Raw genomic sequence first — 23,375 nt, 5'->3', positions numbered from 1 at the left:
AGTAGTACAACAAGCGACGTAGTACAACAAGCGACGTAGTACAACAAGCAAGTAGTACAACAAGCAAGTAGTACAACAAGCAAGTAGTACAACAAGCGACGTAGTACAACAAGCAAGTAGTACAACAAGCAAGTAGTACAACAAGCGACGTAGTACAACAAGCAAGTAGTACAACAAGCAAGTAGTACAACAAGCGACGTAGTACAACAAGCAAGTAGTACAACAAGCAAGTAGTACAACAAGCGACGTAGTACAACAAGCAAGTAGTACAACAAGCAAATAGTACAACAAGCAAGTAGTACAACAAGCAAGTAGTACAACAAGCGACGTAGTACAACAAGCAAGTAGTACAACAAGAGACGTAGTACAACAAGCAAGTAGTACAACAAGAGACGTAGTACAACAAGCAAGTAGTACAACAAGAGACGTAGTACAACAAGCAAGTAGTACAACAAGCGACGTAGTACAACAAGCAAGTAGTACAACAAGAGACGTAGTACAACAAGCAAGTAGTACAACAAGAGACGTAGTACAACAAGCAAGTAGTACAATAAGAGATGTAGTGCAACAAGCAACGTAGTACAACAAGCAAGTAGTACAACAAGCGACGTAGTACAACAAGCAAGTAGTACAACAAGCAACGTAGTACAACAAGCAAGTAGTACAACAAGCAAGGAGTACAACAAGAGATGTAGTACAACAAGCAAGTAGTACAACAAGCAAGTAGTACAACAAGAGAAGTAGTACAACAAGCAAGTAGTACAACAAGCAACGTAGTACAACAAGCAAGTAGTACAACAAGCGACGTAGTACAACAAGCAAGTAGTACAACAAGCAAGTAGTACAACAAGAGACGTAGTACAACAAGCAAGTAGTACAACAAGCAAGTAGTACAACAAGCGACGTAGTACAACAAGCAAGTAGTACAACAAGCAAGTAGTACAACAAGACACGTAGTACAACAAGCAAGTAGTACAACAAGCAAGTAGTACAACAAGCAAGTAGTACAACAAGAGACGTAGTACAACAAGCAAGTAGTACAACAAGAGATGTAGTGCAACAAGCAACATAGTACAACAAGCAAGTAGTACAACAAGCAAGTAGTACAGCAAGCGACGTAGTACAACAAGCAAGTAGTACAACAAGAGACGTAGTACAACAAGCAAGTAGTACAACAAGCAAGTAGTACAACAAGAGACGTAGTACAACAAGCAAGTAGTACAACAAGCAACGTAGTACAACAAGCAAGTAGTACAACAAGCGACGTAGTACAACAAGCAAGTAGTACAACAAGCAAGTAGTACAACAAGCGACGTAGTACAACAAGCAAGTAGTACAACAAGCAAGTAGTACAACAAGAGACGTAGTACAACAAGCAAGTGGTACAACAAGCAAGTAGTACAACAAGAGACGTAGTACAACAAGCAAGTAGTACAACAAGAGAGGGAGTGCAACAAGCAACGTAGTACAACAAGCAAGTAGTACAACAAGAGACGTAGTACAACAAGAGACGTAGCACAACAAGCAAGTAGTACAACAAGAGACGTAGTACAACAAGCAAGTAGTACAACAAGAGACGTAGTACAACAAGCAAGTAGTACAACAAGAGACGTAGTGCAACAAGCAAGAAGTACAACAAGAGACGTAGTGCAACAAGCAACGTAGTACAACAAGAGACGTAGTACAACAAGCAAGTAGTACAACAAGAGACGTAGTGCAACAAGCAACGTAGTACAACAAGAGACGTAGTACAACAAGCAACGTAGTACAACAAGCAAGTAGTACAACAAGCAAGTAGTACAACAAGCGACGTAGTACAACAAGCAAGTAGTACAACAAGCAAGTAGTACAACAAGAGACGTAGTACAACAAGCGACGTAGTACAACAAGCAAGTAGTACAACAAGAGACGTAGTGCAACAAGCAAGTAGTACAACAAGCAAGTAGTACAACAAGAGACGTAGTACAACAAGCAAGTAGTACAACAAGCGACGTAGTACAACAAGCAAGTAGTACAACAAGAGACGTAGTGCAACAAGCAACGTAGTACAACAAGCAAGTAGTACAACAAGCAAGTAGTACAACAAGAGACGTAGTACAACAAGCAAGTAGTACAACAAGAGACGTAGTGCAACAAGTAAGTAGTACAACAAGCAAGTAGTACAACAAGCAAGTAGTACAACAAGCGATGTAGTACAACAAGCAAGTAGCACAACAAGCGTTCGTAGTACAACAAGCAAGTAGTACAACAAGAGACGCAGTACAACAAGCAAGTAGTACAACAAGAGACGTAGTACAACAAGTGACGTAGTACAACAAGCAAGTAGAACAACAAGCAAGTAGTACAACAAGAGACGTAGTACAACAAGCAAGTAGTACAACAAGCGACGTAGTACAACAAGCAAGTAGTACAACAAGCGACGTAGTACAACAAGCAAGTAGTACAACAAGAGATGTAGTACAACAAGCAAGTAGTACAACAAGCGACGTAGTACAACAAGCAAGTAGTACAACAAGAGACGTAGTACAACAAGCAAGTAGTACAACAAGAGACGTAGTGCAACAAGCAAGTAGTGCAACAAGCAAGTAGTACAACAAGAGATGTAGTACAACAAGCAAGTAGTGCAACAAGCAAGTAGTACAACAAGAGACGTAGTACAACAAGCAAGTAGTACAACAAGAGACGTAGTGCAACAAGCAACGTAGTAAAACAAGCAAGTACAACAAGAGACGTAGTACAACAAGCAAGAAGTACAACAAGAGACGTAGTACAACAAGCAAGTAGTACAACAAGAGACGTAGTACAACAAGCAACGTAGTAGTAAAACAAGCAAGTACAACAAGAGACCTAGTACAACAAGCAAGAAGTACAACAAGAGACGTAGTGCAACAAGCAAGAAGTACAACAAGAGACGTAGTACAACAAGCAAGTAGTACAACAAGAGAGGGAGTGCAACAAGCAACGTAGTACAACAAGCAAGTAGTACAACAAGAGACGTAGTACAACAAGAGACGTAGCACAACAAGCAAGTAGTACAACAAGAGACGTAGTACAACAAGCAAGTAGTACAACAAGAGACGTAGTACAACAAGCAAGTAGTACAACAAGAGACGTAGTGCAACAAGCAAGAAGTACAACAAGAGACGTAGTGCAACAAGCAACGTAGTACAACAAGAGACGTAGTACAACAAGCAAGTAGTACAACAAGAGACGTAGTGCAACAAGCAACGTAGTACAACAAGAGACGTAGTACAACAAGCAACGTAGTACAACAAGCAAGTAGTACAACAAGCAAGTAGTACAACAAGCGACGTAGTACAACAAGCAAGTAGTACAACAAGCAAGTAGTACAACAAGAGACGTAGTACAACAAGCGACGTAGTACAACAAGCAAGTAGTACAACAAGAGACGTAGTGCAACAAGCAAGTAGTACAACAAGCAAGTAGTACAACAAGAGACGTAGTACAACAAGCAAGTAGTACAACAAGCGACGTAGTACAACAAGCAAGTAGTACAACAAGAGACGTAGTGCAACAAGCAACGTAGTACAACAAGCAAGTAGTACAACAAGCAAGTAGTACAACAAGAGACGTAGTACAACAAGCAAGTAGTACAACAAGAGACGTAGTGCAACAAGTAAGTAGTACAACAAGCAAGTAGTACAACAAGCAAGTAGTACAACAAGCGATGTAGTACAACAAGCAAGTAGCACAACAAGCGTTCGTAGTACAACAAGCAAGTAGTACAACAAGAGACGCAGTACAACAAGCAAGTAGTACAACAAGAGACGTAGTACAACAAGTGACGTAGTACAACAAGCAAGTAGAACAACAAGCAAGTAGTACAACAAGAGACGTAGTACAACAAGCAAGTAGTACAACAAGCGACGTAGTACAACAAGCAAGTAGTACAACAAGCGACGTAGTACAACAAGCAAGTAGTACAACAAGAGATGTAGTACAACAAGCAAGTAGTACAACAAGCGACGTAGTACAACAAGCAAGTAGTACAACAAGAGACGTAGTACAACAAGCAAGTAGTACAACAAGAGACGTGTACTACAAGCAAGTAGTGCAACAAGCAAGTAGTACAACAAGAGATGTAGTACAACAAGCAAGTAGTGCAACAAGCAAGTAGTACAACAAGAGACGTAGTACAACAAGCAAGTAGTACAACAAGAGACGTAGTGCAACAAGCAACGTAGTAAAACAAGCAAGTACAACAAGAGACGTAGTACAACAAGCAAGAAGTACAACAAGAGACGTAGTACAACAAGCAAGTAGTACAACAAGAGACGTAGTACAACAAGCAACGTAGTAGTAAAACAAGCAAGTACAACAAGAGACCTAGTACAACAAGCAAGAAGTACAACAAGAGACGTAGTGCAACAAGCAAGAAGTACAACAAGAGACGTAGTACAACAAGCAAGTAGTACAACAAGAGACGTAGTACAACAAGCAACGTAGTAGTAAAACAAGCAAGTACAACAAGAGACCTAGTACAACAAGCAAGAAGTACAACAAGAGACGTAGTGCAACAAGCAAGAAGTACAACAAGAGACGTAGTACAACAAGCAAGTAGTACAACAAGAGACGTAGTACAACAAGCAACGTAGTAAAACAAGCAAGTACAACAAGAGACGTAGTACAACAAGCAAGAAGTACAACAAGAGACGTAGTACAACAAGCAAGAAGTACAACAAGAGACGTAGTACAACAAGCAATGTAGTGCAACAAGCAAGTAGTACAAGAAGCAACGTTGTGCAACCAGAGACGTAGTACAACAGGAGACATAGTACAATGAGACGTAGTACAACAACATTCCAGTTTCAGCTGTGCTTTGTGTCTTATCCTAATTGCATATGTTAGAATGCTAAAATGCTGAACTAAGATGGCAAACATTATACCTGCTAAACCTCACCTATACTTTGTCGTTGTGAGCATTTTAGCATGCCATGTCTACATTTGGCTCAAAACACTTGTACTATTACTCGGCTAATATATTATTGTCCAAGCCACCTGCCGCTTGTTGTCTTATTTGTTCCTCTTATTGACCTGTTTATTTCCATAATACCAAGACCTCAAAAATAGTGTCAGTGTTGAGAGGCCTAGAAATAGGCTGTTACTTGTTGAGGAAGTAACACTTTTGTCAGGCTGAGAACGACAAATCAATCCTGAACCATTTGCTTGTATTTCTGTAAAATATGCTTTGAGCTAGACCCAGCTGTCACACAGGGCTGTGCAGTGTGACATGTGTGTGTTGGAGCTGAGGGTTTGTGTGTGTGTGTTCGAGTTTCATCTCTATTTGGTAGTTGTAGTCCATCGAGCAACGGGGAGACGGTGCCTGAATGCAGATGAGAGATGTGACCAGATTATAATAGTTAAAAATATGCAGCATCAATCAAATGTCACAACAATCTCTCTCTCTCTCTCTCTCTCTCTCTCTCTCTCTCTCTCTCTCTCTCTCTCTCTCTCTCTTTCTCTCTCTCAATTAAAGCAAGCTCTAGTTGCCACAACTATTGGTGTAATCAAAAGCCACAACCAAATCACACATGCAAATTGCTTGAGTATCACTGTGCAGCAGCAATTTATTTAAAAACAATGTCTACTTTAATTCAGTACTGTAGTGTTTGAAAGATCAAACTACAATGGACTTACTTAATTATTTTATGCTCATCCTACAATTTTGTGGCACGTTCCCATACCCCTTTGTTCTAGCAAATACTCTTAATGTCCTAGATAAGAAGAGTGACCGTGTTTTGGCAAGGATGCTGACGATCTCTCAAAAAGTCCAATACTGTACGACGTCTAATCAAAATAACCAGACATTACACCTAAGCTAGTCATTCTGGACACCAAAGAAGTGACCATACTTTGTATTGTTAGTACAAGGTTACAAGGTGTTTTATTTGTCATTGTACAACAGGGTTGCACAACACAATTCATGTTGTACCCATGAGGAGCATCTGCAGCACCTGTTCCTGGTAAAGGCTAGAATGTGCCGGAAGCAGTTTCCAGTAGATCCACAAAAGGGAAGCGAGATTAAAGCTCTTGACCCTGTTGCTTTACTGGCACTGTCCTCCCACGCTGACTCACTGGGGAGGTTTCACTCAAACAGCCCCAGCTGTCTGTGAGAGGTCGGTCCAATGATTTCTATGAAATAGAAAAAGGGGTTTTGTTTGTTTATTTCAAAGACATCCAGAGAGAAAAAAAACTGAACTAATAAACCTCTTTTAAGAGCTGCTCTCACTTATAAAGAACTTGATCATTTTAGTTGTGCGTATATTAAATAATAGGTCCCTGTACACCATGAGAAGAACTCCATAGCACATAATTAATATCAAATTTTGTGAAGTTTACGTCCAAATTTGAAATCGTAATTGCATTTGTTAGTAAAACTAATGGTGGCTTATGGCAAAAACTAAGTACCATCAGTATACTAGTTTATGGGTTTATAAATCATGATTGAACTATTAGTGATCGCTACATATCTTGATATTAATTAATTATTAATTATTAAATCTGCTGCCAGCACCACCGCTACATATGCTTTGATGAGATACTGTGAAAAAGAAAACATCTATAATGTGTATTGGTGAACACTCAAAGTGCTGTCACCCGCGGCTGTGACTCAGTTAATGGATGTTTGTGATCCACTAATTAGGTGACAATCTGGGCAGTTACCTCATACATTAAACATATTGTGTTTTGCACATGCAAATGCAGAACACGCAGGGGAGGAGACGCACATCGGCAACCTGCACAGAGGAGAGAGGGATTGCACAGAGGCCCTTTGGAGGAAATTGATCTTTTTGTTGTTGAAACAAAACACCGCAGAGTGGATTTATTAAATGTTTACCGCAACCTCTACCTCACAACGTGGTGCTGCGATAATACTGGACACACACATGTTTTTCCTAATGTGGTTTTCCTAAAAAGACCGATGCGTCTACCCACTTTAAACTCAAATCCAATCCTGATCACCTTCAATATCAAGTCCAGTGCTCATAATGTTTACTATGAAAGTGGATTTTTAGGTTAATAGTTTATTAAATGCTAAATCTTTGAAACCCGAATCCTAAAAGTTTTAGGATTTAGAGATTAAAGAAAGGTAGTTTTAGGAATTACATTAAAGGAATACATAAATCAAATTAAATAATTCAAAAAATAATAATTTAAATAATTAATAATAATAATATACTAATGAATAATAATAATTTAAATTAAATAATTCAGAAACTAATTTAATAATTTAAATTAAATAATTCAGAACATAATAAAGTAATTAAATTAAAGGAATAAAGACATTTAGTTTAAGGATTTAGAGATTAAAGACATTTAGAGATTTAGGATTAGAGCCTGGACTTAGCTTTCTAATAATCAAGATATCGTCATTCCTCCAGTGAACAAGGGTGGCGCTGTAGTTATGTTATCTAAAAGGAATACCGAAACTTTGAAAGTTGAGTTTCGAAACACAGGAGACTATAGTCTGGAAAGGCTTCACCAATTTTCCTCACAGCCTTTGTTAAACCTATAAATGGGTCCCCATCTTTCATTTATTACATCATTTATTTTTGTGTAATCTTGTTTTATGTTATTTTGTTATGTTTTTCATTATTAATAATTCCGTCACGTTAGTGATTTTATTGGCTATATTGAGGCTACAATTTCCCACCTTACTTGTATCTCATGTTTCCTACACAGGAAAACCATGCAGCATGTCATCCAGCCAGTGTAAATAATAGATAACAGCCTCCCTGTTTACAATCCACTCTCCTTACACTGCATATTTAGTTACTGCTCATTTAAACAGAACATTCTACTGCCGCTGGTTTACATTAGAGGTGTTCAGGGGGCAAAACACAAGAACTTTAACAATAAAGTTCAGCTGCCACAAAACGAGACGACAGTCAGTTTCTGCATTTATTTTGTCATTTCATTAAAAAGGAGATGAAGAGCTGCAGACACCCAACTTCCCCTTCTTTCCTGTGCAGCCGTTCCTGCTGTGAGCAGCATGAAATCAGAACATGTTGAATTGATCTTTAATTAACTTTTTTTTATTAACTTATAAGTAACTTATAAGTGTAATTGTACCTTGAAACAGGAGCTTTTTCCCATTTAAGCTTCTAGTTTATTTCACCAATGACTGCTGATTTCTTCTATTGTTACAGAACTGTTGCTCAGAGGGATCTTTGTCTTATGTTGTCCTTTCAGTGGCCTGGTTAAAGCCCTCCGAGGCTAATTTGTCATTTGTGATTTTGGTTGCACAGCGTTTTGTTAACGTTGTTAGCGTTTTGTTTTATTTTCATGCTAAAAAAAAATAGAGGCTGTCATAATCCTGTTTCAGTTGCAGTTACTATGCAACTGCACCAGGAATTAGTGCTATTATCTGTGGGTTGTGTAATATATATATTTGTATAAAACCCTATTCTTAAATAAATAAAAATAATTATAAAAAGGTGGCCTTATTATATCTTTGCACTGTGTTTATTTGCAGCAGTAACACGTCAGCTGGTTCATTTCATAGTTGTTGCTCTAGCTTACAGGACATAGCTGGCAACATGTCGGTGCAGAAGCAGTTGTTGAGCAACATGGAGCGATGGGGTGCATCACTCTTTTTTTGCTCTCCACACAACTTGTTTACTTAGATAAATTAGATTAAACCAAAGCCGGCTCCAATGGGGTCGATGCCACTCAGACTACAAACAGAAACCTGAATGATATCACAATCTTGCCTGAATCTGTTTTATAAAGATTACTTCTTTGTTGACCAAGTCTTCTTCAGTGCTTAAGCTAACCTACTGGAGCTCAAGACAGGCACAAGTCAGATCAGTTGCTCAGTGAAACTGAGGCTTTTGGGGAGTTTACGGATTGAAGAGGTTCTTGACTGTAGCTGTGTTTGTACATACAAAGTATGAGAAGGTTATTTTCATTGAACTCTCTGAGGAAACTTAGCATGACTTCAGCCGTGTGCCTTGGACAGCAAGCATTTAGAGGGTATAATGAGGCAGCTGCAGTGCAGTTCAGTCTCATTTTCTCCTCCCACTAAGTGTGATTTGCAGGTGCCTCTGAAGGTCTCATTGCTTGTTAGAATTTTAAAATGCCATATTTGTTTTTGAGCTGCACTCTGCTACTAACTATTCATTCTTATTAATTATATTGTTTTTAGCTATTATTTAGATACGTCCTGCTGAATATATGTGTCTCTTGAGCTTCTTCTCTGAAACTCCAGTTTATTCTGCTGAAAACAACCTCCTGCTGTTGCTGGAAACCAGGTTGATAAAAACATTGCAGCTGGAAGTGTTTTTTTTTCTCCTGTGGTCAAAAACGTGATGTGCATGAAATAGTTTAAAGTCCACACTAGACAAACAATTGAAATTATAGATTTAACCCTCATATTATCCTTGTCAAAATGATAATTATTATTTTTTACAGTATACCCGGGATTATTCAAGGATAATGTATTGTCATTATGCAACACAGGGAAGCATAACGGAATTCAGTTTTAGCCCATTTGTTTCACACATGACAAACAAAACAAAAACAGTAGAACATTCCTTTTTTTTTGCAACATAAGGAATTTAAACAAAAGTTATCTGGGAAGATAATATGGCAGACATCTTCACATACAAAATTCAACAGGAGGAAAACATTGTGCATCAACTTTGACAGTGAGTCCACTTCCTCTCATGCCACCGATTCATACAGGACATACACTATAATAAAAGTTATATTTTGAGAAAAAATAATGCCTCGATAACTCAGAAAATAAAGGTGATGTTATATTCTTGCATCATGTACTGAAAGGCAGGTGTTCTCAGCAGCCATGATGAAAACCACCAATTGATTAGTAAAGACAAACAATCTGCAGCTCACAGAGGAACTGAAATCCTCCGATAAAATGAACAGGAACAATTTTGTTGAAACACATGCAGGCTAGCATGATCTCATTTAGTGTACTGTATATGGATATGAAGTAAGGAAAAGTGAATAAAATCACAGATTGAAATTTCAGTTGAATTGTAGAAACACCATCATGTGTCAGTGGGCCCCCTGTTTTTTGTCTATTTTACATTTTTCTATATAGAGTAAGTGTTGCCCTTGTCCTCAAATAATATGCACAGCAGCTGTTACATCTATAAACATGTTATTTTATTGACACATCGTATCATCGTATTATCGTATTGATGCCTTTTGCTAATGTTCGTACCTGCTGGCATTTTGTGAATCCATGCCGAGCTCCACTACATAGCCATCTCCCCTGTAGAGCTCCATTCAAGCCCTGAGCCGAGCCTTTGTCTGGTACATCATGAGCTGGAAGTGTTTGTTGAGATGTTGTCTCTCACAGAGTGGTTCTAGCCAGATTTGTACAACTCTATTATTAGTTGTACAAATTGGTGTGCTTTTTAAAGATGGACAGACACGCTGCGTTACTATTAATCCTGTTTGTTCACTTTGTTAACTCATAGGACACATTGTATTCAGCCTTTTTGCAAGGTCAGAACCTTGTATGGATCGATTTACTGTCCGAGATGTGTGAGCTCACACGGAATGCAAGCATGATCGGATTTCAAATAAAGTTCATTCAAACAAAAAGACACATCCTATACAACGATGACAAAAACTCTAATAGGAATGGAAAGTAAGATACAAAATAAACTATGGACCCGTGGATGGCTGGAAGATGCAGACAATATGGTCGACAGTTTCAGCCACAACATTTGAAAAACTGCTCCAGTAATATTGAAACAAGCTCACAAGACGCAACTTGACGCAAATTGAGTTGCTCAAACATCTGCCAACCAAAATGTTTGCCATCCCAGAAAAACTACTGCTTGTCTGACAGCCATCTATTTGGCCATACACACAATCAATTCAGGGCTAAAATCTGACTTAATCCATGCAATGTCTGCACGGTTTTATAATTTAAAATTGCAAAAATACACATATTGTTATAAATCAGCAACAAATTATGATGTGTGTATACTAACACTGCTTTAAAACCACTCATTGTCCTGGGTGGTTTTATTTTGTAGGAATAAATGAAGTCTTTGTGCAAATACAGTCATGCTGTAGTATCTTAAAAGACATGCCGTTATCCAGTGAGAAGTTATGACCAGTAGAATCATCTAGCACCTGTTATTTGCTCCCTGAGGCCAAAGTGTCTAATTTAGCCCCAACCCCAAACCAGTCTTCACTACTAAGAAAGATACATCCTTTAAGAACTGCTTGCCTGCTGTGGCAATGTTGTTGTTTAACTGTTTCTGCACAGAAACACCAATTTAAACAGCTTTCAGACCAACACCCTTATGGCACAAGACGACCTTGGTCTTATAAAAAAAAAAAATAGAAAGGTTTTGACACTACAGTCTAAATTATAAATAACTGCTTGTGCAATATAAGAATTCAGAAAAGCACTGATAAAACCCAAAACCTTTCTTTGCTCCTCCGACACAAAATGATTTGTTTACTAGGATTAAAACAACAGGGCCGGATCACTTCTTTCTCCTCTGGATACTTTGTTATTCAGATCAAATCCAAATAGGTTTCTTAGTAATGATGTGTTGGCTAAAGGGAAAACATCTCCAAGACTCATACTGTCTGAGATCCCTCCTCTGGAGCTATCCATGGGGCTCCGGTTCAGTATGAAAAGCATCGGGATCTCTCTGGCCGTATGCCAACAGCAGCAACATCTATAAACCTCATTTAGGCTGCAACAAATGAGCACATTCGAGTTTTCCAGATTTGCCATGTGGCGACAGAGCTGGGGATTAGAGTCAATTAAAATGCATTCAAAGCAGATGTTGCCATTTTTGAGTAAACATTTTGTATTTCCCAGTTGTGATGTTTACGGTGCATATTACACTATTTGGACTATATAATTCACATTTTCATGGTGGTAAAGATAAATATTGACTCGTATACTATGGACTATCACTGTAATTAGGATAATAATGTATTGTAGTTAGCTCAGTATTTGTTGTTCAGGCCCAATAAATGAATACACTCATACATATTTAATTATACAATTAATTATAGCTGCTACTTTTCCACACTTTTCATAGCAGGAGAAGTGCAGCTGTTACCAATAGCATGAGATATGGATCTGTTCTATTCAACAGTCCCAGCAATTTACACACAATATGAGGACCCGGACACAGTTTGCAGCTGTGCTTTGCTTTGGTGACACGTGTCACAAAATGTCTGCCGTGAAAAAAGGCCTGTTGTTCTAATAAGGGCATTATTAATAGAGCAGTCTTGTTTGTCGTGGTTATTTCAACAACATGGTTTTTTAAATCTTTTGGTCACAGATCAATAGATTTATTTACAGTGTGTGGATTCTTTGTTTGCTTTCAATTCTACTCGGTAGCCTTTCAATGAAAAAATATATAATTGCATTGCCTTAATGCAAATTATTAACATACATTGGTTCAAGAACAAGGATCTCTTCTTCTCCAAATGTCCTTGAGGAGGGAAAAGACGTTCTGCTCCATGATGTTGTATCATGTATTGATCATCACAATCAACTGTGGGTGAAGCGCTATTTGATTGTTTGTTGTAACACATGAACATTTCTGATGATGAGCATTTGTTTGAGAAAATGTGAAACCAAGAAAGTGTATTATTTATCATTTAGATTTTTGTCATTTCCATCAAACGTTTGGAAATCTTCCCCATCAACTTCCTTTATCTCAAGTGTAAACAAGACTGCAGGACATAGCACCTGTGGTAAAGAATGATCATTCTAGGAATGGTTAAACTATGAGAAAATGAAATCATCTTGGTTTTATCAAACGTAAAGTTTAGTACTCCACGCTACCATTCCCAGCTGTGGAGACATTGGTCTCTTTATAAGGCATTTGTAGGTCTTTGTATTTTAATTGTGCTTTTGTATGTATTTTATTCTATTTAATGTTTTATCTGAACCTTGAGTCTGAAATAAAGTTTGATTGATTGATTGTTAAGCAGCAGTACAGATGCCTTTTAAGTCCTTTTAATTTATAATACATTTTCACACCATGTTATAATGTTTAAAAGTACTGATTAACTAAAGGACTGATTAGCCTAATGATTAAATGTTAAACTCAGAGATGATATGATCATAGGAGTGATGCTTACACTGTGTTCTGATGTTTACAGATATGCCACTAATTAGGTGATGGGATGCAATAATGAAAGGTTAAATTACATTTTTCATTAAGAGAGGCCTGCAATCGACTCCTTAATCAAACGATCCAAATGTCAACTTCATATATTACATTTCATACGGCATGATCACAATCAGAAGAAAAACCTGACGGGTTGATGCCTCATGTCCCTGCTTTATTGATAGAACATGTTTACTGGGTTTATGTTTGTTTACCTGCAGCACTGTGAACACGTCAGGGTATATGACCATGTTAGATGCATAAAGGGTCAGCTGGTGGCAGCCGCTTCATCACTTCTGTCACTGTGGCGCTCTGGGGAACATTTCCTCTAAACACAGGTGAATTAGATTATTTGGTCAAATTTGTACCTGCAAAAAGAAAAGAGAAAACAAAAGAATATACACTTGAACATTTCCAAAAAATTAATAAAATACAACTGATGCATGCCTGTCACAATTGTTGGCATCTCCCTGCTTTTACCTCTATTTGAATTTGAAATGGCTCTCAATGGAAGGACTGTTTTCCAGCATCATGTGACACCACACACTATGATGGACTCTTGAATGGTGATTATGTTCTGAGCTGCTATATGTAGGTCCCTGCTACATTCAACTGCCCCTGCAAATGTGCTTGGATGGGTATATCTGTACACCTCGCTAGCACACATAGAAACAGTTCTCAGTGACCACAGTATATGTTCTTCTTGCTTTTTTTGAGAAAAAGAAGAAATTCAAGTTCCATAACCAGTCAAATCAGTTGTTTTCTTACCGTGAAAAGTGGAGATTTATTCAGGTAAATAATGAAAGACTCTGAACTAAATTCATAGCAGTTTGGGTTGACTTGGTCTAATTAAAGATAGCACACCGTTTCTCGCTTACTGATATCATTTAATAGAAGTTCATTACATATTTATCAGAACTCTGAGGAGAAACACATGGTAGAGAAACAACAATACCCTTCCCTGACTATTAAATGTCTTCCAATCGCTATACATTTAAAGTCTCAAGCCAAATCATCCCATTATCTGGATTATTTTCTCAAACTTGACAAAGTTTCTCTGAAGACACTATACAACTGTTTTCCCAGGCTGAGTCGTATTCATTTCAAACCCACATTAGTCAGTCCATATAAAGCTACTACTCACCCCTCTTGGTAGATAAGAGATAGTAACGCTCTGATGGAAAATGTGAATGTAATGCTACGCTTTTACCTTTGGCAAATATAAGATGCATTCTACGCTGATGATGACGTCATCAAAAACATCAGCCACAGCGCTCGAGGACAGTGTGAGCCCTGTAGGGAGATAATGACCAGAAATGTGGCAAAGTACCTGTAATCAAGCAGATTTCCAAAAAAACTGACACAGATCCTCATCATCTCAGCAGGCAGTCGAGAGGCACAGAGTCTTCAGGGATATTAAATACAGCAAGGCAACATCTGTTTTTCTCTATTATTAGCTGAAAAACAAAAATAGGTTAAATAGGGATTTTTCACCACACACAATTTGACATAGTAGGACAAGCACAGATGTTACTCATGACATTAATGATGACTCTGTTTTATTCAAGTGTCCAAGAAAGCCATGACTGTGTGACAGTGAGCCAGTATTAACAATCCTACAACCCTCAAACTAAACCAGCGAAACGGAATTCAGCCAACAATTGTTTCATTATTTTAATGTTTTGTTGGCCCTTATTGTGTTTTAGAAACCATAGTTATAATAGTGTACATAGGGTAGGTTGTAGGTTCATTCATTGGTTTATTTATGGTTTCAGGGTGGGATGAGAAACAATCAGGCCTGCCTCTACTGGAACTTATTAAGGCGTTAATTGTCAACATTGTCATCTGGAGTAGACTGCATTGCTTCTAACACAAGTTAATTAGTTAGTTGACGTTTTTTGTTTCACTCTCTCGTGGCTTCCTATTGGAAGCTCGAGTCTCACAGTAGGGGTCCACTGCTCCCGGCTGTGGACGAGCGGCTCGCACCCTTTTTGAATAGGTGATGTGTGAACCCTCGAGCCAAAAGAGAGCACCTCAGGATGGAACAAATCACTTTTCAACAGGCGTTAAACACGTTATGGTTTCACAGCTCTCACAACTTGTCAGATGACAGAAGAAAAATACCACGGGGGAAAAGTGCAAAGGCCCATTTACCTCGAGTGAATAAAGAAGGCTCTGGCCAAATGAAAGAATTCAAAGAAGGATGACATTTGTTATATAATGTTAAAGCAATTGATTGAAGTTATTGCCAATGTACTGTAAGTGTGGGAGAAAGGAAAATGCCAGAAAGGTAGAAGGGTAGAAGAAAGCAATCATTAAAGCCAGGTAAGCCAAGATTAGTATGAGTATGTATGTAGGTATGTAACTTTAGGCTCAAAAGCACATACAGTATATGTAAGTTAATGAAAAATCTAGTAATTGAAAGACTAATGTACCTTTTGGAAGAAACAGGTATGGTAGCTAATTGAAAGTGGCTCTAGAAAAGGAAGAGGTACTAATGATCCAGCACGATGTCTTGAAGATGTTAAATGCAAAGCACAGGTTAAGTAACAGTCGGTGGATGCCATATTCTTTGATGCTTTGATGTACAGAAGGCATAAGACATATTGTGTAATGGCCTTCTAATTAAGTTGCACTTGGAGGAAATATACTTCGATATTGGATTTTCAAATGTGCATTGCAATTAGAATACAAAAGTAAAAGAAGGGGAAGGGAAGAAGGGACACTGTGCATACGTCGCCAGTGTGTCTGCTACAGGTGGAAAGTTAGGAGATGCTGTTGAGGTTGCGCTGTAGTGCAACTACTAGGTAAGCCTGAGGGAACACGGGGAGAATCTCCCATCAAAGCAGGTGGTGCAGCTGGGAGAGAAGGATGGCACAGACCACAGGCTTTGGGTGGGTTAGCCAAGACAATGCCCTGCAGTATTGTGGCCATCTGCACCGTTATGGCCGTTTAAAGCAGAATGCTAACTGTATTTCCACAGAGGCCGGTTTTAGCACCGAGAAACTCTACCATAGCAATAATGAAGATACAGTCAAAAGCAATTAAAGTGCCTTTGTCTGTTCTCTCAATATGTTAAAATTTCCTCCCAACTAAAAGACGGATATCTTTTTAAACGCATCAAAACTGTTGAACACAATTTTTTTTTAAGGATAGGTAGTTTCGAGTCACAAATGTTACCCAAAAATGCATATGTGGTGCTGTGTTAAGGACTATTTCTAGCCGTGGATTTATACACATTTGGTGCTCAGTGAGTTTATGTCAATATAAGTGGGAGTGAGTCCGCGATCAGCTGTTAAAATAAACAAATAGAGCATGTGGAGGTACCAAATCCACGGCCCGCCACTGGATTAACGGAACATATTTCGGGTAACATAGTTTGGCTCACTGGTGTGTTTTGAATAGTTCCTGGACAACAATGGAGCTTTATGTAGAGGCATAAGCTAACCAAATATGTATTGGCAGTCAAACACGTTGCATATGCTTTTATTTCTATAGCAATCTAGTGAACACTCAGAGTATCAGTTTCAGAGTTATTGAGTAAAACATTTATTTTTTGCACATTTAATGCACAACTCACAACAATCGCTCTCAAAAAGCTTAAGTTCATTTTGCGTTTCACTTAGACAAAGTGAAATTCTGAACTTTTTTGTTGTTGCTGTGGCCATATGTACTTTACTCCAGAAGATGAATGAGATATGGAGGACTGGCCCTTATCTCTGGAAAAGAGAGTGCACAAGGACAGTCAGTTTTGGTTTGCCTTCTCATTTACAGGAAGAGGCTCTAGCTGGACCCGGTGTCCCCGGGGATATTCAGAAAGCCCTGGTGTATTTCACAGTGCCTTGAGAGAGAGTCTGATTTACACTTACCAACTGGTTCTGCCTAGTTACAATATGTTGATGACATACTCTCTCTCCCATACATGCATATCAGTGGCGGGCCGTGGATTTTCTACCTGTGCCTTCAATGGATCAGCTGTTCGGTGTGTGGTATTTATACACAGTGTGTGGTATTTATACTGTGTTCTGTGTGCTGCTTATACGCGTAGGATCGATTTCTACCTGCGGAATGCGTCTTATTTTTGTATTATTTACTTCTGTATGTTTTGAAATTCTGATTGTCACATCCTTATAAAATAACCCACAATATGATTATGGTTTCTCTTCAACACTGGCATATTTTAGGCTCAATGTTTCAGGTTAAACTTAAATGAAATAACCTATCAAACAGCCTCACGTGACTGAATGAAAGGACGATACATGTTGTAAAAAGTGTTTTAACCAGATGGTGAATCGGAAAACAAATCTAATATATAGCTTGAGTTTAATCTGTGGTCGTCTCTGGTATGAAACTCCAGCAATCAGTCCGCTCAGCTGCAGCGTCCAATCAAATAACAGATGAACATTGAGGGGGCGTGTCCAGCGTTAAAAGACCACAATGTAGTTTAACCAGCTGTTCTACCATAGAGAGAAACAGAGGTGAAATCTGATTGGACAAGAGCATTAATCTGATCCGCCCGGATCTTTTTTTTACTGAATTTTCGATAATAAGGAAGTGGGTTTTAAAAAACTCAAACGCTTCTAGATCATCAACCACAGGTCCGATTTACATTTAAATGGCTAAAGTACTGTAAGTATTGACGTAGTGAACTGCGAGAAAGCAACAGCTGTTTTTTCTTGATTTTTTTTTCTCTGTGTTTTGGGCATCTGATGGCACACACACAAGGAGACGGTCATTTTAAGTACAGTTAGTTCATGGTGCGACCAAGATTTAGGTAAAAAATGCTCATTTCTTTATTTCTGAACCGAAAAACAAGATTTTTGGACTGGAAAAGCTTGAAAACATGACATTGCTTGTGTTTATTGTGATTATTATTGCATATCTGGATGCTTTAGGTCTTAATCTTTCTAAAGAGGTGCAGTATTACTCTGGGGCATGATGGGAAGGCACCAAAAATACAATTAAAAAAACTCGAGGAGCGACCAAGGACTCATTTTTTGATCAGACTCTTGACTTTTGATCATCATCAGAAAATAAATAATAAATAAATATATATATAAATAAATTCCCCTTCAGGGAAACCCTAGTTAAGCAGAGAGCTCAATAAGCAGCTGTCAAGCTGCGCCTGCAAGCAGCCAGAAGCAGACAGACAAGGCAGGGGCTGGTCAATGAGAAAATAAGCTAGTAGGGGAAAATAATTGTAATACATGTTGTGTATTTGTGAAAAATAATTAAATTATAAAGTAGATATATAAATAAAAATAATTAAAAATTAAATTATAAAATAGCAATACCTTTGTGATTCTGTTTAGGCCAGCAGAGAAGGCTTAGCAGGCCCTGACGGCACACCACTGATGCATATATGTGTTGTGATGTCTTGAGAGGTCGGGATCGTGAGGTGAGGCGTGGGTGCACAAATTAAGAGGACAAGCAGTGGTTTCTAACTAAAATGTCTGTATTCAGATTCTTTTAGCAAAAGGTCAACTTAAGTCCAACAAAACATTGCTACACAAAACAAACATAAGTATCCTCAGGTTCATTGTCTTTAACGTAACATCAACTATCTTTCTTCTCCTGTGCTCCTGTCCTTTGTTCTCCCTCACACCAGCACCCCCCGGGGTAATCAGCCACTTCTCTTTCAGCCGGCCAGCAGCTTTGGGCTGCCCTGCTGACTATGAGAATTGTAGTTCATTCACCAGATGCAATGATGGGTTGTAGTCCCTGCTGCAACCACTGGGAGGGGGTGTACCTCCCATTGATGACACTCCCTCTCATGACATCACAGTATACAGTATAATGTGTCATAGTAGGTCATTTCAAAATGTTTATTTGAAATAAAGCACTAAACGTTGAATGATATGGAAAAGTATGACAAGTTAAATGAGAAGGACACGTGTGCCATTGTGCATATTGTAAACAATTGTACATATTCTTTTGCACATATGAGCCAAAACTAACCAATGAGGTGCAATGAGATTACATTGCACCTCGATAACACGAGAACACGAGAGAACAGCAGAATCACACGTATGTGCATTCATGTAAATTGATTGATGTGTGGGTAGGTTCATGTGGTAGGTAAAATCCAGTTTCTACATATTTTGGTGCATTTTGCAGTCAAAAATATATGTGCAATGTGCGTATTAATGTGTTTGTGTGCGGAACTTTGTACTTGTGTCTGTTGATCAGGTGTATGATTACGTGTTGGACACTTTCGGCACTGAGCCAGACTTAAATCTTGTAGCTTAGGCCCAAAAGCAAAACATGAGGAGTCCATTTTGCGGCCTGAACTTGATCCCAATGCAGTTCTACAACTGTTTTATGTATCTTTTCTGCTTCTTTTCGTGTTTCAACAGCTGATTGAGTCATTTTCATATGTTGCGTAACAAATCATGGGGATCTAAATAAATGAACTATGATAAGAATAGACTTACATTGGATTTGTAAAGGTAGTAAAGAATTGACCACATCAATCAAAGTACAAACTGTATGACTGCATCTAGCCGTCAACTGAGATATCCCACATAGAACGACTTTTGAAACACAACTTGTTAACAATAAATTGTCATTAAAACAGGGATATGGATGAAACATATGGAGAGGATTAAACACTGTTGAGTAACACTGTTCAACAATATCAGATGTTCTATATGTACTTAAAACACAGTGGAAGCAGCTTCATACTTCTTATGTCTGCATTGTGCATGTAAGAGAAAAAGATGTATGCAAGACTTTCCCAATTAGTATTGAAGGTGCCTATAAAATCCCACTGTGCATGCTGCAAGAAGACTGACTGAAAGAGACTGAATTCATCAGTTATTGTCTTCTGTTGGCTGGCACTGTGTGGTGATAGTAAAGCAGTGCATTTGTGAACCATAAACCTCTTTATTGCTTGTAAGGGTTGGGTTGTTTAGATTGGTTACACAGTTCTTCAAGGGAAACTTTACAGAGGTCAGAGGTCATATTGAAAACGGCGGCACCATACCGTAACCTGTTGAACAACAATTAACTTCCTTATGTAGAGGCTTTGGATGGTATAGCTGGTAAATATTCTCCAGATGTGGAGGAACTCTCACTGCGATCCTTAATCAGACTGTTATTTTTCATGTGAAGGGATGCTCCAGAGCAAACATCCTATTTGGATACATATTGGAGAAATGTTTAGATGAAAAGGAATCAGTCTTTTCTTATTATTTTGTTATTGCCTTTACCTCAGCACTTCTCCACCAGTTCAGGGAGCTGGCCCCCAATCAGAGCATCATACATGTACTTTTGATCAGAATATTTTTATTATGAAGGTATTTCAACTGTAACGTAATCACCATGTCTGCATAGTCATGTGTCGAAGCATAATATTTTTGCAAAGCTGTTTTACTAACATCATAAACATTAGAAGAAGGTCAACAAAGCGGAAAGTATAAGCTTGAATTCACCCTGTTAACCTCCCAAGTATGAAAACATTAATAAGTAGTCAATATGATGTGATTATGAAATTACCCACTAGCAAAACTTGGATGTTACGATGGTGAGCACATGATATAGTCTTTATACAAAGATTCCAGCCTACAATGTTCAATTAAAAACACTCAAATATAACATAAAACATTATACTTTCAGCTCTTAAAATTCCACACTTTTTAAATCCAGCATACATATAAATAAAATAAAATATAAATAAAAACCTTTTTAGAAATTCGATTATTTACTCCAGATAGAGTAAAAATTATGAAACAAACACTTAACAGACACAAGAGTATAATCATTCATTTTTACTATAACATTTTAAAAACTTCCCGACCCCAACCCTCCTCATAACAAGCACTGCCTGATCACAGCTCACTGCACCACATACTATATCATGATACTTATTTGTATTTCTCTTCTGTGTATTTATTTCTGTAATGTGCTGCTAAAACACTAGATTGCCTTATATCATCTAATCTTATGCTTTTTTAGGGCAATTATAAACATTACGATCCACTTGAAGACAATAGTCATGTCATCACCGATAACTAAAATCAAACAAATATAATATTAAATAGTGGTTATCTGTTCGACTTAAACATTGTCTTTGTTTGTTTTTTAAACTGCAGTAAATTGCTCAGTCAGTGTGAATACATTAGACCGTTTAGCAGAAGAGCCTCTTAAGGTGTACATAAATTCCTCTCATTTTTAGTCCATAAATGATTGGATTAAGAAGAGGTTGATATATTACTATTTGTAAAGCCATTATCAAACGTAAAGTTATAGGAAAATCTTGTTCCAGTCGAGCAAGAAGTACATCATATGCAGTTAAACAGGAAAAGCTGATTAGAACCAGCAGGTGGGGTAAACATGTCTGTGCAGCTTTTCTCCTGACTCCTCGACATCGATAGGTTACTACAAGTATCCTGGTGTATGTAAAAAGTATGAAGAGCACAGGGAGAAGTACAGCACTCACAAAAACAACCAAACCATAAATGTTCAGCATTGTTGAACGCACACAGTGAAGTGTGTTAACTGTGCTGTTGCAAAGTATTCCTTTCAAATGAAAGTTACAGATTTTCTTTTTAGCACTCAAGAACATCGGGACTGAAACCTGACAAGCGGGCAGAATCCAAGCAGAAATCAGCAAAATATTAACAGTTGTTTTTCTCATGATGGTTTGATATTGCAGAGGGTTACATATAGACACATATCTATCATAGGCCATGACCGACAACAGGAAGAAATCTGAACTGACAAGAGAGTAATATATAGACCGCTGTAAGAGACAGGCTGAATAAGATATGATCTGTTTTTCTGATAAAAAGTCAATCAAAAGCTTCGGGTAGATAGCAGTGCTGAAAAGAACAGAGTTGATTAACAAAGCTGCAATGAAAATGTACATTGGCTCATGGAGGGATTTGTGAATCACTATGATGTACACAATATTTAAATTACTGCTAATTATTAAAACATACACTGTAAACATGATCACAAAATAAAGATATCTATATTTGTGCAATTCCACATGCCCATCAAAAGTGATATATGTCACATTTAATCTATTATCCATGAATGATATATCAAATGAAATGATCAAATGAAATAAAAGAGCTCATGCAACCAGCACTAGATTGTCTTATTCAGTCTTCAGTACCTGACCTGGATATGCACTGGTGTGATCCGGCAGACACAGGAACTGGAAAGTGATCTATCGGTGGGATGTTTTTATGAGACTACTTCATCCTCTATGGATCTCATTAAACTCTTCAAAGAATGAGCTACGTAAACAATTTGATTCTTGAGACATGAAGTCATACATGTTTTCTATGCCCCATGAAAAAAAAAAACACATCATCACAACAAGTGTCACAACTGTATTTTGCATTAACCGTTTTATCGGAGCACTTGTGGCGTTTGTAGTGAATTTTCCATCAAGCAGTTTATCTAAACGTCATAACTAATCTATAGCTGTTTGGGGCCTTTTTAGTTGTGCGCCCCAGGCTCAGGTCACCGACCTTGCAGAACAGTAAAGTTTGCCCTTGATGTTTTTTGCCACATCACACCGTAGGCCAATTCCACCAGTCGCCGTGTCTTGGGTGTGTGACACAATGGCAGATGTATTTCTCCTAAACCCGAGGAAGCACCATGTTCAGTTGTTTAGAGAAAGCTGAAGCAGTAGCACCACAGGCATGTTTTGAACGAGCATTTCACTAGTAGGTCCCTGACTGCCAACATTACCCCAAAAACACGTTCCTGTAGGTTGATACTTTACAACATCAGGAGAATACGTCCCCTTCTCACCCAGAAGGTGGCACAGGTTCTCGTACAGGCTCTGATCATCTCGCACCTTGACTACTGGAACTCCCTCAAGGTAGGTCTACCTGCTAGTGCCATCCGGCCTCTGCAGCTCATCCAGAATGCAGCAGCTCGACTGGTCTTTAACCTCCAGAAATTCACCCACACCACTACACTCCTCCGCGACCTTCACTGGTTACCGGTGGTCGCCCGCATCCGCTTCAAAACATTGGTACTTGCGTACCGTGCTACGAAAAGATCGGGTCCAATCTACATCCAGGACATGGTCAAACTGTACACCCCGGCTCGTTCGCTCCGCTCGGCTTCTACCAATCAGCTTGTAGCTCTGTCACTGCGAGCTAAACACTCAACAAAGTCACGACTGTTTGCTGTCCTGGCTCCTCAATGGTGGAATGAGCTCCCCATTGATATCAGGACACCAGAAAGTCTCTACATTTTCCGTCG

The 23,375-nt window shown here is 38.4% G+C and overlaps 1 pseudogene across 1 annotated transcript; it reads right to left on the bottom strand.

Moving 5' to 3' along the window:
• Positions 1–21,320: 21,320 nt before the first annotated feature.
• Positions 21,321–22,185, bottom strand: LOC306747711 (olfactory receptor 2AT4-like; annotated as a pseudogene). Its single transcript has one exon. The product of its transcript is annotated as an olfactory receptor 2AT4-like (transcript).
• Between the last annotated feature and the right edge of the window lie 1,190 nt (positions 22,186–23,375).

Source organism: Taurulus bubalis (assembly GCF_910589615.1).
Source record: "Taurulus bubalis genome assembly, chromosome: 15".
NCBI lineage: Eukaryota > Metazoa > Chordata > Actinopteri > Perciformes > Cottidae > Taurulus > Taurulus bubalis.
Note: the sequence above shows the minus strand (reverse complement) of the source record. Positions and strands in the feature narration are given on the sequence as shown.